The sequence below is a fragment of the Tamandua tetradactyla genome, chromosome 3 (assembly GCF_023851605.1).
Source record: "Tamandua tetradactyla isolate mTamTet1 chromosome 3, mTamTet1.pri, whole genome shotgun sequence".
Classification (NCBI taxonomy): Eukaryota; Metazoa; Chordata; class Mammalia; order Pilosa; family Myrmecophagidae; genus Tamandua; species Tamandua tetradactyla.
Genome location: NC_135329.1, coordinates 155,265,651 through 155,282,163, shown reverse-complemented (window position 1 = coordinate 155,282,163; position 16,513 = coordinate 155,265,651). Strand labels below are relative to the sequence as shown.

At 37.8% G+C, this 16,513-nt stretch overlaps 1 long non-coding RNA gene across 1 annotated transcript in view; it reads left to right on the top strand.

The window, feature by feature from the left end:
* The window catches only part of LOC143676432 (uncharacterized), a 75,510-nt gene extending 59,303 nt beyond the window's left edge, over window positions 1-16,207 (top strand). The window contains exon 3 of the long non-coding RNA XR_013172078.1: window positions 16,073-16,207. This is a non-coding gene — a long non-coding RNA (uncharacterized LOC143676432). The remainder of the gene's footprint in view (window positions 1-16,072) is intronic.
* Window positions 16,208-16,513: the final 306 nt, after the last annotated feature.

Sequence of the window (16,513 nt, the reverse complement as noted above, 5' to 3'; positions counted from 1 at the left end):
ATACTGAGCACTTTTTATGTATTAGGCACTGTAAAGTCAGTCCTCCCTCCATGTGCTTCTAATTCACTTCCACAAACTACCATTATAGGTTTTGTTTTTTTTTTTTTTTTTTTTTTTTTTTTTTTTTTTTTTGCATGGGCAGGCACTGGGAAACAAACCTGGGTCTCTGACATGGTGTCATGGTCAGCTTAATGTGTCAACTTGGCCAAGTGGTGATACCTGTTTGTCTGGTTGGGCAAGTGCTGGTCTGTCTGTTGCAATGAGGACATTTCATAGAATTTGATCATGATCACATCAGCTACATCCACAGCTGATTCCATTTGTAATCAGCCAAGGGGCGTGTGTTCTGCAATGAATGATGCTCAATCTAATAACTGGAAGCCTTTTAAGGAGGATTCAGAATAGACAGGCCTCTCTCTTCCTGCTTCGGCCGGCAAGCCTCACCTATGGAGTTCGTCCAGACCCTCCATCGGAATTGTTGGCTTCACAGCCTGCCCTGCGGATTTTGGACTCTGCGTTCCCATGGTCATGTGAGATACTTTTATAAATTTTATATTTGTGAGTGTTCCCTGTTGATTCTGTTTCTCTAGAGAACCCTAACTAATACAGCAGGTGAGAGTTCTGCCACTGAGCCACCATCACACGCCTCATTATGGTATTTTTAAGACCACATCATGTTTGTGCTCACTTCTCTCCCCTGCTAGGTTGTGAGCTTTTCAAGCCTATCTCCAGTGCTCACCAGAGAACATAAAACACAGGGAGATGAATGAAAACATTGTTACCATCACTTATTCTTATATCCGGAAAGGGCACATAATTTGTATTTCTACATATTATTTAATATTCCTAAGATGAAGTTGAGTTCTAGTTGTAAAAATTCCAATAGTCAATAACGTGATCAGGGTGTCCACTTGAGGAAGGCTGGCTGATTATTGTCCAAAAGGACTCGCAGTGACATATATTATATTGGTAAGTATGCAATCCTAAGTCTTGTATAGTCACTCTGAGAGTGGATCCATTAACCACTAGTGTGATGGACTTCCATTGACCAGGCTTCATGAGACTGGTGTATGGAATATGAATATTAACATACCAGTATTTGTGAGTGTTGGCTTGATAAGAATATTCTTTATAAAAAATATTTTTATTGAGATACCATCGTGCACCATATAGTCCATCCAAAATGTACAATAAAAGTTTATAATATCATCACAGATCAGAGTATTCTTGACCTGGTGGCACACACCTCTGGAATCAGAGTCAAAACAGAGAGCCTTAGATGCAAATTGCTTTTGTCAGATGCTTCCATTAACCATGACCAAGGAGGGCCTTTCTCATTGATTCCAGTACTCTAACTGAGATTGGCTAAGACACATCCTTCCCTGGATGAAACTTGAATTGCACTCTCAGATTTTGCTTCTTCAATTTTCATTTTTCATGGTTTCATGACTGACACCTCTGCTTTTCGTATTTTCCACTAATTTATGATGGACATATTCTTCCCTTGAGGATATTATTTTGTTCATTCAGATTGAGTTAGATCTTTTTGGCCAGGGATCTCGGTATTTATACATTATTCATTGACTGCAAAGCTCAGTGGAGTATGTTACACTGTAGCTCCTGTAAGTTACAACATTAACTGTCTTTCCTTCCTTCCTATCTTTTCTCTTCTCCTTACCTTCCTTCCTCCCTTCTTCCCTTCCCCCACTCTCCCTCCCTCCCTCCCTTTCTTTTTTTGTCTTTCAAAATGGAGCTCTGCCAAATTAAAAAATTTTAACTTAATACAAGTGTGACAAAAGTCATTAAACTACTATTTTAAATTACTACTCAACTCATTGAAAATCGATGAAAATTCAAATGCAATTAGGAATAAAGAATTGAATTCCAATCCTCCTGTGATAGGTTTTATAATCTTAATGAGACATTCAGATATGTTCTTTTAGATAGGATGAGCTACTTTTTAAATGCTAGACAGGAAATAATGTAATCTCTTTTTTGTGGCATCTCAGAGGTGGTCGGCTGCCTCAGCATGAAGTTGAGCGTCTCCTTCCCAGCCACTGGCTGCCAGAAACTCATTGACCTGGACGATGAACACAAACTTCGTTCCTTTTATGGGAAGCAAAAGGCCACAGGAGTTGCTCCTGATGCTCTGGGTGAAGAGTGGCAGGGTTGTGTTGTCTGAATCGGGGTGAAAACGACAAACAAGATTTCCCCAAGAAGCAGGGTGTCTTGACCCATGGTGCTGCCTGCCTTTTCTGAGCAAGGGGTATTTCTGTTTATAGGCCAAGGAGAACTGGAGAAAGAAAGCATAAATCTGTTTGTAGTTGCATCATGATGTCAATCTGAGTGGTCTCAACTTGGTTAATGTAAGAAAGGGAGAAAAGGAGATTCCTGGACTGACTGATGGTATTGTGCCACGTTGCCCAGGGCCCAAAAGAGCCAGCAGGATCTGCATACTTTTCAGTCTCTCTAAAGGTGACATCTGCCAGTATGTTGTGAGAAAGCCCCTTGTTCTAGTTTGCTATCTGCTGGAGACCAATTTGCTTTTAATAAAAGAGGATTTATTTTGTTGGTTCTTCAGAGAAAAGGCAGCTAACTTTCCACTGAGGTTCTTTCTTACGTGGGAAGGCTCAGGATGGTCACTGCTGGCCTTCTCTCCAGGCCGCTGGGTTCCAACAGTGTTGCCCGGGGTGATTTCTTTCTTCATCTCCAAGGGCCTGGGCTCAGCTGCAAGTGCTGAGGTGAGGTATGCTGAGTTACTTGGGTTGTGCTACGTTGAGCTCTCAAATTTCAACACCAGCCAACTCAGTCAAACGTCATTCATTGCAGCAGACACGCCTCCTAGCCGACTGCAGATGTAATTAGCAACAGATGAGGTTCACGTACCCTTGGCTCATCTCCACAGCACCAGAACTAGGCACGTCCACCTGGCCAAGCTGACAACTGAATCTAACTACCACACCCCTGAACAAAGAAGGTAAGAAATCCAAGGCCAAAGCGCCCAAGATTCAGCGTCGTCATTACTCCACGTGTCCTGTAACATAAGTGTCGGCATATCGCCCTGAAAAATCAGCATACTAAGAAAAATAAGAAAGAGGACGCGGAATCTGCTAACCTGTTGCCCAAGAGAATGAAAGAGGTCAAAGAAAAATGTGAGGAACAGATTGTTAAGAGACGGAGGCTGCTCTCTTGAGAGTTTCTACCTCTCAGTCTGTCTGGTCAAAAATAAGATTTTCTAAGAGTTACAAGTAAATGAGATCAGACATCAATGACAAAAGGAATGTGATGAAAAGGCCAGTGGTTTTCATTCTTAAGGACAATACAGTGATATTTAAAAGTATTTCTGAAGAGGAGAAATAGAAGTAAAAGAATTTCAGCCGAAGATTATGCTCTCCAGCACTTAAAAGGCCTTCTAAGCACTCAGAATTAGAACTGTAAGAGGAAGAATTTATGAGAATTTAAAACTCCAGATTTTTTTATCCTGTAAGAGAAAGGGCAATTGACTAGAATTGTGTTGAAGAAAACCGAGGGTCATAGGTAGGGATTTCTTGACCCATTCGCTCCACAGGAGAAAATGTTTTTTTCACAGAACTGGAGGGAAAAGTTCATTTCTGGCTTTATTTTCAGGGCTCTCCTTTCCCCTATTTAATACTGAAAACAGATGTTTTATGTAGTAAACATATGATGAGGAAGAAAGGGATTTAAAATAATTTACTTGGAAATAGACATATCCTACAAACTACTATCTGAGTAAAGGATATTTAATAGCAAAGCAACACTACCAATTTTTCATCTCTTAAATTCAGAACTGATTGTATCAAAAACACATTCTGTTAAAACATAGTCACTGCTTGGTAAAAAAAAAAATCCCAATATGTTGAGCATTCATTTGATTTTCTTCTTGTGACTCAGACATTACAGAGTCACATCAAGTTGTTTTCTGTCTCATGGTAAATGTCTTCTTCAGTTTTGTGGTATATTTAGCAAACATCACAGGCCTACTTAGTGTTTAATTCACAGAAGGACCAAATCATGTCTTATGTAATGGGTGTATCAGGCACTTAATATTTTTTAAATTTAAGTACTCATGGTTTCAAAATCTCTAATTGAATTCTAGACAAATCTAACAGGATACAACGTTAAGGCTAGGAGAGGGGAGGAGGGAAAGTCAGTAGGCTTTATTCAAACCAGATATGCCACTGATTTGCTTTTATGCTGGTTTCATATGAAAACAGCAAGTTAAAATATATTGCCATATCTTCCTAAAGAAATGCTTTGAGCATTAATTTAATTAGTTAATGCATGGAAGACTTAGCACCTCACATGATTATAACCATAGTGGAATACCTTCAGTGTTTAGAGTTACTTGTGTAATGCTGAGAAATGTAGGATAATTTAAGTTTTAACTATAGAGAGAATTCCTCATTATTCTATGGATACACCTGGAAGAATGTTCGTTTCTGTCTGATTCTTGTTAAAAGAGTGGAGATAGCTTGGGAAGAGTGCCATGCTGGAGAAGCTCTGGTCTGGTCCAGAAACATCCAAAGAATGACTTAATCATAAGGGCAGTTACTTGAACCTGCAAAAATCAGGGTTAGGGTGCCTAAGAGTCATTGTCCTGCGAAGCAAGATCACATCTCGCTACCTTCCCTGGAATAAAGTCAAAAGTCGTTAACATGAAGCATAAGACCGCATGTGATCTGGTCCCTGCTTCCAGTTCTCTGTGCCCTGGTAATGCTGACCTGGTTTCTCACCTATGGGTGATTGCCCGCTTGTTCTCTTTACCTGGAACACTTCCTTTTTCCACCAAGCTGATTCCCATAAATCTCTCTCTTTTCAACAGAAGTGCTTGTTTCTTTGTGAAATCTTGACTTCAAATTGGGTTGCTTTTTATTATGGTTGCCCTTCAAATTGGGTTGCCCTGTTATCATGCTCCTGTAGAGGCTTCCTCTTACCTCCGTTAATGCTTTATATACTAAATTATAATTGGCAGTTTACTCATCTACACCTGCAACCAGAAGGGAGGATAGGAAAAGACAAATGTGATATCTTTCTTACTGTTATAAGCCATGCATCTGATAAACACTTATTGAATGGATCAATGTATAAATAAATGTCATTGTAAATCAGTGGTTTTCAAGCAGAGATGATCAAATTTTTACCAGAATAGACTGTGGAAGATATGTGGCAGTGTCCGGAGACATTTTTGATTGCCATGATTTGGGAGGGATGGGGCTGCCAGGATCTAGGGGGAAGAGGCTAGGTATGTTGCCACACACAGCACAGCCTCCCATGCCAACACATCACTAATGCTGAGTTTGGGAAATCCTGGTGTAAATGATTCTGTGTTTAGTGTAATATCTAAGGTGAAGGTGTTCTCAGAAGAAATTAGGGAAGTAAATGGGCAGTGACAGTAAATAACTGGGAAGCTTGGAGGCCGTTAAGTATGAGGTTCAAGGAGAACAGTTCAGAACGAAGGTCATGGAGAGCAAGTGGAGACCAAATTTCCCTTCGTGTGCATATGAGGTGGGCTGAGTGAAGTAGTTCAAAAGGTTCAGGCTTGGGTACGCTCTCCAATATATTTATGGTTCTTTTCTTAATAGAAAAAGTTACTGCTTTTTTATGTTGGCTTAACTTTGTCCTATTACCCATAAAATATTTTGTCACTCAATGTTGACGTTTTAAAGATATTCTTTAATCATTATAGATTGTATATTGGAGAGGAACACTGAAGATGAAGTCTCTATAATTTGTAGGAGGAAGATTGGGGAGGTATAACCTGAAGTTTTTCTAATACAGAAAAGGAGAAAAATTCAGTCTTTCTGGCCAGTCTTCTTAGAAACAGGGATTCATTATTTCATCTCATCCATATATATATTATCTTTCTTTGAACGCATTTTGTTCAGGTTGAGCACAGTGAGACCACTTTCCCCCTATATATACATCTGAAATGCATAAAAATCTAAACTAGTCTTTAAAAAAATCAAACTCATTATAAAAAATGGCATCCAATTAGTAAACAAGCAATTGGGATTATTAACTAAGGACAGATGATATTTAATTGGCTTTGTAATTTATGGTCTATGTTTCTGATTAATCATCAAATTTGTTGTATCTATGGAAACAGAGAAAAATTGCTTCTACCTTCAACAAATGTATAAAAATGAAAAACATTTTGCTTCTCTGAATAACCAGCATAGATGTTGCCCTCCCTGTTAACCTTGTGTTATTATCTATTTTACCAAGAAAAAAGTAAAGTCATGTGGGTAGAAATCAGAAGATGTAAGATTAAGAAATGGATTAAAATTGCCTTAAAGAGAGTTAGTTGTATAATATCAGTTATTTGGGCATTCTGAATTCCTTTCTGAATCAGGCAACAAAAAGTGCTGAAACCTAGATGGTTTCTAGATCAAGTCTGTGACTTGACTCACAAATACGACCACTTTCTGTACAGTTTTAAATGTAAGTTTTATTAGAAAATTCTCTAAGATTCAGTGCATGGGCGAATAATAATTATCCAAGCAAGGAGGCTCCCCCAAATACATTTCATAAATGTAACATGCCATTAATTTTTAAATGATATGCTATGGCTCTTGTTGATATTAGGAATCTGATTTTCATGAGCATGTGTAGCTTGCTGAAATTTCCTGTAAGATACCAGTTCTTTCTGGGTGTGATTCTCTCCAAATAGTAAAACTAAATGAGATTTGTGTGAGGGTTAGGGCAGAAATGCAATTCTACCACCTCTTCTCTCTATCAAGGTTAAAACATTGCTTGATTCTTCTATTTAGGTATTAGAAGTTTCAAAATCTATTTTATATAGTTTTTCAAAAAAAAAAAAAGAAACAGAAATAGAAGAACTCTTCTATTTGTTCATATCAGGCTTTTGCTTTGTTTTATGTGTTTTTGTTTTTTTGTGGCACCAACTCGAGCACTAAGCTTTTCTCATGTCACCTTCAGAGTAGACTGAATTTCTTGTTTGTATGGTTAATAATTGGGCTTGATTCCCTTTTTGTGCTCAAGATCATTTGAAGCACTTGCTCCCCTGGGTGAAGAGAGAGGAGCGCTTCCCTCTGCTAAAGCCAATTGCCTGGTGCAGCCAGGCAGGCACCCCAGCTGGGCTTCCTGATGAGACAGGAGCAACAATTCCAAGTGTTGACAGGATCCTAGCAAGAGAATCCCATCACTGTAGGAGGGCAGAGTTCACTCTAGGGAAGTGTCTGGCTCTGCCCTGTCACATCCTGTCAGTGCCCTTTTAGGTGGTGAGCACTGCACAGCTACCCAAGACAGTGGTGGCCTGAGAAGGCATGAAAGCTACCATTTGCCACACACGCGCATATTATTTCACACACACCTGACAACTCTCTGGCCAAACAAGTGTTATTTTAAAGATCCATATCTGTATCTGTATTTATAGCAAGTATTTATTTTAAAGCTAAGACTGAATTAAGAAATTTGCCTAAAATCACGTAGATCATCAATGGTGGAGCCACAATTCACACTTTTTCACAAGTCTCTCCAACTGCCACACTGCTGTGTTGTTTCTGCAACTCCTGCGGCTACCTGCAAGGTTTCTAGAGCTGCATTTTCCACCTTTTTAGAAAGCACCATTGGTCAGCTAAGTCCAATCACATGATGTCTGCGTTCCCTAATCAGGAACTCAGAGTTGAATGATTTAATTATGTTCTGGAATCTCTTGAGATCTCAATACAATTCTGTTGTTAACTTTGAATTTTCAACTTCTGTGCGAATAATCATCACAATAAACTTACCTCATACAATTTGTGGTCAGGGCAGTCTGAGGGGAGCCTGCTGCCTTTCCCGGGGACCCACAAATATATTCTGTGTTCAGGACCAGGTGTGTTAGCCTGGTGAGATCAAACACAATCCCCTAATAAGGGAATTGCGGTTACATTCCTTCCCTATTGTCCTGAGCATATGTAAACATTCACTGCAGACAGTCTGGCTCTGGTGGCTTGTTTTATGACAGCCAGTTCATACCCCATGGTGTATCTGTCCCTGGAAGGGAGGGAGAAGGCTTCTTCCACTAACATGTATAAACGTAAGAGAGGGTTTGCTGCTCATAGAACGTCTCCTTTGTCGGCCACGGATTGAGATGCGCTGGCTGTGGGGAACCAACGCCCACTACTGAAACTGACCTTGCCCTGTCTCTTCTGTGAATGAAACGTCTTTCTGTCAGAGCCTATGTGAGATGTGCTGTTGCTGGCTACCCCACACCTGTATTGGAGTGGTTTGGTATCTCTTTAGATGTCTTTCTTTCTGACTGACATAGCTGTTCTGTGGAGTATTTAATAGGTGATTTTAAGTATCTGTCATGAATTATTGCTCAGTGAAGGCAAAGATCCATCACTGATTTGGAACATAGTACAGGCAGGAATACATGACTGGTCTTTTGGTGCGATTAATAATAGGGCTTTGAACGAAGTGGAGAATTATCTTTATATTTGTAATATATTATCATGCTGCATATATTTTATGCTGGTCTTAACCGCCTTCCAAAGAGCTATGGACTCTGAATAATCATATTACCCTTTTGTCTGCATATGAAGGAAAAAATAAACCTAAATGTTTCAGATAAATACTCAACCAGATCTCTATGATATCTTTATGATAATTCAATCAATCTTGTCAGCTTGCATATATTATTTTGATAATTTCCTCAATTATTGAATTTCCTTTGACCTTAGAGAATTTGCTGTTCTCCCTTAATTCTTATTAAATGTGCAGCAGTTGAATCATATCATGTCAGCTGTTGAAAGAGGAACAGTCTCCTTTATTAAAAACAAATCCAGAATCTCCATGGATTTTGTCCCTGGAAGCAGATCCTTTTGGATAAAGAGAGCAGATAAACAAGCAGCTGCTTCTTTGTTCTCCTGATTCTACCTTCCACATCTAGTGGTTCTCATGTTCAAATCACTCCCACTGTCGTGGGGCCATTCCCCAGGGCTTTTCTGCGTTCTGTTAAAGCTTTGTTTCAAACACAAAAAAGAATGCTGTCATTCTCTTTCCTACGATCATTACAGCCTGGAATTTTCAGTTATTAACCAAACACAAAACCCTATCAACAAGGATGCTAGCCCAGAAAAATGTGTGAAGCATAAAAACAATCTGGTTACATAGAGTAGGTTTCTGAAGCTACTGTGACCAACTTGCCTTCCAAATCTTAAAGGTGCTGTTCCCTAGTGTAATAGTGTCTCTCCCAACTGGGTCTCTACCTTTGACCTCAGCTCAAGCCCTTCCACCTACCCTCTGTGAAGTAGTACCTAACCCCGCTGGGGCACTCACTCTCTTTCCTAAAGACATTGCCACTTTAGTATCTTTGCACAAGCTGTTTCCCTGGCCAGGAATGGCATCCTCCCATCTCTTTTGTCCATATATCCTTACTCATTCTTCAGAGCCCACTCACTTGTCACTTCTTGTGTTCCAGACTCCCACAAAATTAATGACTTTCCTGTTTATGTAGTATTTTTAATATTGCTTTAAAATTTCACTTACGCTGAATTATTATTTCGCCATGTATCTGTCCCCCTATTAGACCTGAGTCTCTTGGTGGCAGGGGCTGTCTTAAGGACCACCTGAAGTACATAGCAGGTACTTGATGGCTTTCTGAAAATGACAGTTTAATGTCCATTTGGAGATGATGTCACATCCTCGCCCTACCTGGCACAACTTTGAAGATTTTTTCACGGTTCCTTGCTTTATAATTCCAAGTCTTGGAACTGTCTAACTGGACACTTTCATCCTTGCTGGGTTTGCATTCAAGATCAGGAAAGCCTACAAAGTTGAATCTTGGTGTAGGGCTCGCAGGGTGGCGTGGAGCAGACAGTCAGGTCATTTGCTTTATTTTAGTATTCGACTAAGCTGCTTAAATTTCTATTACATAAAAAACTGAATGTAATAACAGCACTGAAATAGATATCTGAATTAGGTTGAAAGGGGAAATATTAGGTTGTATGTTTAAAAAGAGGCTTTTTGTCTACTTTGGTACATAATTCAATATTTTCTTACTGTCATTTTTAGTTTTACTCAGGGCAGTTAGATAACTGGCTCTAGTACTGCATTTGGAAAAGGCATAGAATTTCTATTTTCCTAGTCTCTCATATCAGACAACAAAACTTCCATCCTGCCTCCTCAGGTAATCTAAAAGGGAGCGTTACATGGTAAGTGCCCTGGGCTGGCTTCAGGAGACTGGTTCCAGTCGTGGCTCAGTCTGAAGCTGGTGCTGTAACATACAGCCCTCTTGTTTCACTGCCCTGGGCCTATATTTCCTCATATGCTTCCTTCCAGAAAAGGTATTCCAAGTTTCTCAAAAGTACAGCTTTTCTTCCTGGGTATTCTATATTGAGTTGTTTCTTATTTCTCGACTTGGTATTTTTTAGATGGCTGATTAGTGTGAGATATATAGAGGGTATTTAAAAACAGATGTAATAGATTAATTTGATTCCTGAGATGGATGCAGGACTATCAATTATTATTTTGAATTAAAAAAAATGATTTACTGGAGGTATCCACCCAAAGTTCTTGCAGGAAAGCTCTCTCTCTCTCTCTCTTTTTTTTTTTGCATGGGCAGGCACTGGGAATCGAACCCGGGTCTCTGTCATGGTAGGTGAGAACTCGGCCACTGAGCCATCAAGGCCCGCCCTGCAGAAAGGCTCTTAAGTTGCAGAACATGTTTGTTTAGTTAATGCTGTACACCTTTTGAATGCTCAGACCCTTTAGCATACTGACTGAGTCTGCATTGCCTTTCCTTGGGAAGAGAGTCTACATGAAACCACTGTCCTTACTTGAGTGTATTTCATAAGAATTAAGCCTATGATACCTCATGATCCTTATTTTTCCTTTACCAGGTCTTTCTGGGGGAGGGGAGGATGGTCCTAGCTACTTAGTCAACTAAGAACACCGACACTCAAGTTTTCAATTTTTCTTTGCTGTAATTAAAATCAACCAGGGGCATAGATTTAAATTACTGTATTTTTTTCTAGTCATTTGATTAATTGTCCTAAGACTGTTGAAAGAAATTCTGACTGCATGTGTGGTTCAACAGACATGGTTATCTTATTGGACATTGTATGGTATTCTTCTTTTTTTTTTTCTTTTTTATTGTATGGTATTCTGAGCAGCTCCAAAAGCAGTAAGAGAAATAAGATACTTCAGACCGGGAGCAAAAGATTGACAAAATGTGGAGAAGATGTACATAAATTTTATAATCGGTGATAATTTTTGGAAGGCATATACTTTACATGGAACAATGGAGAAAAACGACAAGTTACATATTCCCTGAATAAATTAAAAGAAATGATAAATAGTGAACTAATTCAAGACTAAGGTGTTTGTCAGGCAATATCAGGCAAAGAATATGTATAAAGACCTAAAAAGAAGTGCATATTTGTTAATGACCTGTTGGCTTTTAGCAATTCTCTTTTACTAAAAACCTTATTATACATTATTTCTGGTAGTTATTCTACACAGTACATTGATTACAAGTTTTACAAGTTGGTTTGAGAGGACAGTCTTCCATTTAGGCTATAGAAAAATATTTTTTTGAAAATTGAGGGCGGAGTTCAGTAGCCTCTGAATGATGAATCTTGCCTTGATGTTGTGATAGGGAAAGAGAATTTCTTCATATTCTTCTGTCATTTATGAGAAATAAAACTTTTTATCAAGTTTAAAATTAGAAGCTCCTAAACATATTAGGTAAACATTTTAGGTCTGACCTGGTGAAGTATTACACCCATAATAAAAGTACAAAGGTGTACTTTGGGATGTTGTGAATTCCTTGTAATATGAAGAATTTAGGAAATTCAAATGATTGATTGATTTTGTTAGCAATCAAAGAAGTAGTTACTCTTTTTTTGGGGGGTGGTGGTACTTGGTCCAGGAATTGAGCCCGGATCTCCTGCATCAAAGAAGTAGTTATAAAGTTTGTTTTGCAATACTTTTCACCTTGGGTGACTGGAAATAGGGATTGGATAATTATCTGTGTCCAAAGAATTCAGACTGTTTATGATTAGCCTTTAATGAGATACTGTGCTAATGGCATGATTGGGGACAGGGTTTGCCGGGCACTCTCCCATTACTTGCTCCTCATGGATCAATGCCTTCACTGAATTTTTATTCTAGTCCTAGAGTCATCATCCTCTTATTCAAATCGTACCAGTTTACACCAAGTTTTAAAAATAATTTACATGAAAATAATTTAGATTTTAAAGGCTCATTTATGTTTTTTGAGCATAACCTGTACTTGTTTCTGGGTATGAAGCAAAACAGTTATCCCCTCCTCTTGAATTTGGTCTCCTTTTAGACTTATGCCAACAATGATGGACAAGGTAGTTATATAAACTGACAGCCCTTGGCTGATCTCCCCACTATGTCTCTTGGGAGAGAACTCAAAAATGTTTGCAATCCTTTGCCAAAAAGAATCTTCATTAGTCACCCTGCTTGCTAATTTTTAGAAGTTCATCTCCCTGTTTATCTGTGAGCTGCTTGAGGGCAGGAGCCGAATCCTACAGCAGAGTGCCTAACATAATATTTCTTGCTTACCTATTTTGTACCTGGTACCATCCAAGGGTATCACCTGGGCAGGCACATGCCTACTGAGAGGCTAAGTAATGAGTCAGATATTCCAAACTGAGTGGAAGGCAGGATTTGAGTAGGCAATCTGGCTTCAGGATACGGGCACCTAAACTTCCTATACAGGTGGCTGTCCAAAAACTACTTGTTCACTTCATGGTAGAATGTTTATTTGGTGGTATCTTGGACTCATAACTGTCCTCTCATGCTCAATAAAGATAGAATTAACTGCTCCTGACCTTTCAAAACCTTTTTTAGATTATTTATTTTACTCAAAGTGAAAACAATTTTTTTTTCTTTTGTGTGAATAGAAGTGCCTTTCAGAGAAAGATAAATAAATCCATCTATTTCTACTTTAACTGGGCATCTTCTCCTAGGGAACTCATCAAAACCTTCATTGGAGTTCCTAACTTGTGACCTGCCCTGCAGAAATCCCCAGGGTCATGGGAGCCAATTCCTAGAATAAATTTCATAATCACATACATACATGTATGTATTTTGTGTCAGTTCTGTTTCCCTGACTAATACAATAGTAGAACTCTGACTAACATAGTAAAGTAGACTTTCTGTTTAGAAATCAAAGATAATACTGCCTTTTTGATATGCTGGAAGCTTTTAAGTATCATTTGCAATATTTTAGTTGCCCACTATATACAAGTGATGAAATTTGTAAGATACAAGTGATGAGATTTATAAGCTTTATAAATACGTAGGTTTTAAAGAACAAGGGCCCATATGTTTGCTTTCTGCTTTCTTCCAAAGAATGAAAGGGGAGTATAGAAGAAAATAGGTCCAGGTTATGCTCTGATAAAGGAATGCCATGATTTAGGTTGGTTTTTGTCCTTGCCTTGTTCTACGACAAAGCTCATGGGTCATGACATAGCAAAAACTCCAACCAACCAAACAAACAAAAAATAAACTTTAACTTTTTTTTTATGGTCCCTGTGCCTAAATACTTTTTATTTTAACTAAATTCCTCCTTTCTCTTATCACCTGGAAAGGGAATACATTCAACTCTTTTTTAGCAATTCTATGAACTGTTTGAGTACAATTTTAAAGACTCTCCCACACAGTGGACCTGTTGCCACATTTAAACATTCCCTCATTATCATTATGTTTGACCCCTTCAACTCTTTTCTTAGTTATTTCAAGAAGTGATGGTCTGCTAGAAGTCTTGTGTGACTATTTATTTTTCCCTGATTCTCAGTAATCTGCATGTCAAAGAAGATTATATATAAGACATTTGGCTGTCCAAATGCTGACTTCTGCAGGAAAAAGTTTCTCTGAATCAATTTAATCAGACTCTTTGTTAGCAAAATCAACAGATTAGCACATTCAAGAAAGATGAGACAGAAGGGTTATTCTAATAAAGTATTACTTAATTTGGTGTAATATAAATGTTTAAATCAATGCTACAGAATGATTTTGGAGAATGATGTCAGACAGAATTGAATTTTATACTCCACTTCACCAGTCTTAGTGGTGGGGTGGACTTGGCTGAGTTAACTATATTCTGTGAACTTTAGCTTCTTCATGTATACAACTGGGCTACAATATCAATCTCTTTTTTCAGAGTTAATGTGAAAATAAATCAGGTAATTTATATATAGAATCCACTGTGGTTCCTAGCAGATAGTAAGTGATCAATAAATGCCATTATTACTAACAATGGTGTTAATATTCAATCTCCCTACTTTCTCTGACCTGTTAGATCTTTAATTTTCTTTTAAACTTTTAATTATGCAATTTTCAAGCATACAGAAAAGGTGAAATAATGCAATAAACACCTGCATATCCTTAATCAAGATTCAGAAAAGTTAACATTTTTCCATATTTGATATATACACATATATACATACAGAATTATTGGAATTTATATACTATACAAAATAAGGTTTGCTGAATCATTTAAAATAAATTGTAAACATCACACTTTACCTACATAATCTAGCATGTGTTTCTTAAGAATAAGAACAATCTTCTACATTATCCTGATAGCATTATAATAACGAAGAAAATTAGTAACTATTCCCTAATATCATTTATTACTAATTCAGGTACACATATTTCCAGTTGTCTCCAATATGGAAACATGGGGTCATTATAAAGATGTCTTTGCTATACAGCCTTTGTTAGGAATGAACATAAAAGATCAATATTAAAAAGCATCTTTTCTGGATAATGAGTCAAGTCATGATTGAGCTGCTGCAAGGTTGTAGATTTAGAATTTTGCTGGCATAGTAGGTCATGATCCCTTTCCCAATAACCTGCTGCTTCATTAGGGATCTGAAGTAGCTCAAGCTTTGTTGTCATTCTCAGAAATCAGGTTTACTGGAATTTAGAACATTATCCATGATTCACATGAGTTTTTATAGAACATTATTGCATAATTTTCTGTTATAGTTTGCCTGCTGTATTCCTCTAATGTAACAGAAAAGTACTCATTACTTTTTTTTTTTTAATTAAAAAAATTTTTTTTTTTTACATGGGCAGGCACCAGGAATCAAACCCTGGTCCTCTGGCATGGCAGGCAAGCATTCTTGCCTGGCCGCCCAGTACTCATTACTTTTGATCCAAGAATAAGCAGTTCTTGCATTTGACTGAGATTTTCATTTTAGCAGTAACATAGAAAATAGAAATTATTTCCCTTATAAATTGGAACATTTGTCTTTACAGGTCTATACTCACTTTTAGATAAAGGAATGAAAATAATACGAGGCTAAATGAACCCCCCAAATCTCAGGGTCTGTGGATGACCATTTTATGCCATTTTTTTTCTTGATATTCTCTTGCCTGGGCATACCGTTTCAACTATGATTTTATTTGCAGAATAATACTGAACATATTTGCATTTTCTTTTCCATTATCTTCCTCTTAATGATACTTCAATGATCCAAAGAAAGTAGCTGAAAAACTAAAATTTTGAATTACAAAGCAAAACCTTCAGCTTTGTCCACAGTAATAGCTCAATAGCTCTTGCCATTCTCTTCATAATCAGGAAGCACTGAATGAAGACCCTCTGAGAAGCCATTGAAATAAAACCTTTGTCAGCTGTCTCAATTCTCATAAAATTATTTCAACATTACCGTATCCTTCAAACAAATCAGAAAATATTTTTAAAGCAGTGCCATGTGTCAGCCAGTGTTCTAAGTACTTTACTAATAATGCCCTTAAAATGCTTATGTCAACTCAATGAGATAGTGCTATTATAACTCCCATTTTATAGATGGAGATAAAATAGGTTAAGGATCTTAGCCAGTGTTGTATAGCTAGTAAGTGGGGGAGCCTGTGCTCTTGTCTCTCTTCTGTGCCATTTTACCACAAAGATTCACACGTCAATATATGGATATATAAACCCTTAAACTTTCCACTGTCTAGTTTAGCAGAGAATCCAGATTTAGAGAGAGTTAGTTATTTAATGATTGTTTGAATGATATGCATTGGTCTAATTATTTTAGATTTTATTCTTCTCCTATTTCAGACTAAGAATATGACCTTCTGAAGACCTGACCCTCTATGGAATAACTTTCATCGCTGTGTTTGAGGACATGACCTTTATTGACTGATGCTACAAGAAACAGCCTCATAAAGTGTGTCTGGGGTGGGGATGCTACTGAGGATATTGTCTACTATATTACTTAGTCCCCCACCATGAGTTCCTAAATGAGAAATTTCTTTTAAAACTAAGTAACACACACACACACACACACACACACACACACACACACACAAAACAACTAAGTGACAAGAAGGGGTTTGCTTCTACTGATTAAATTGTTTTTCCTTTTCAGCAGTATTTACAACCGGCCATATTTTCCTTTTTGCTTTGGCTATCAGGGACAAAATGTGTAGCTCAGTCAAATATGTAGGTTAGTATTAAAATTTTAAGAAGTATGCTCTTACGATCTACATTAGTATTTTT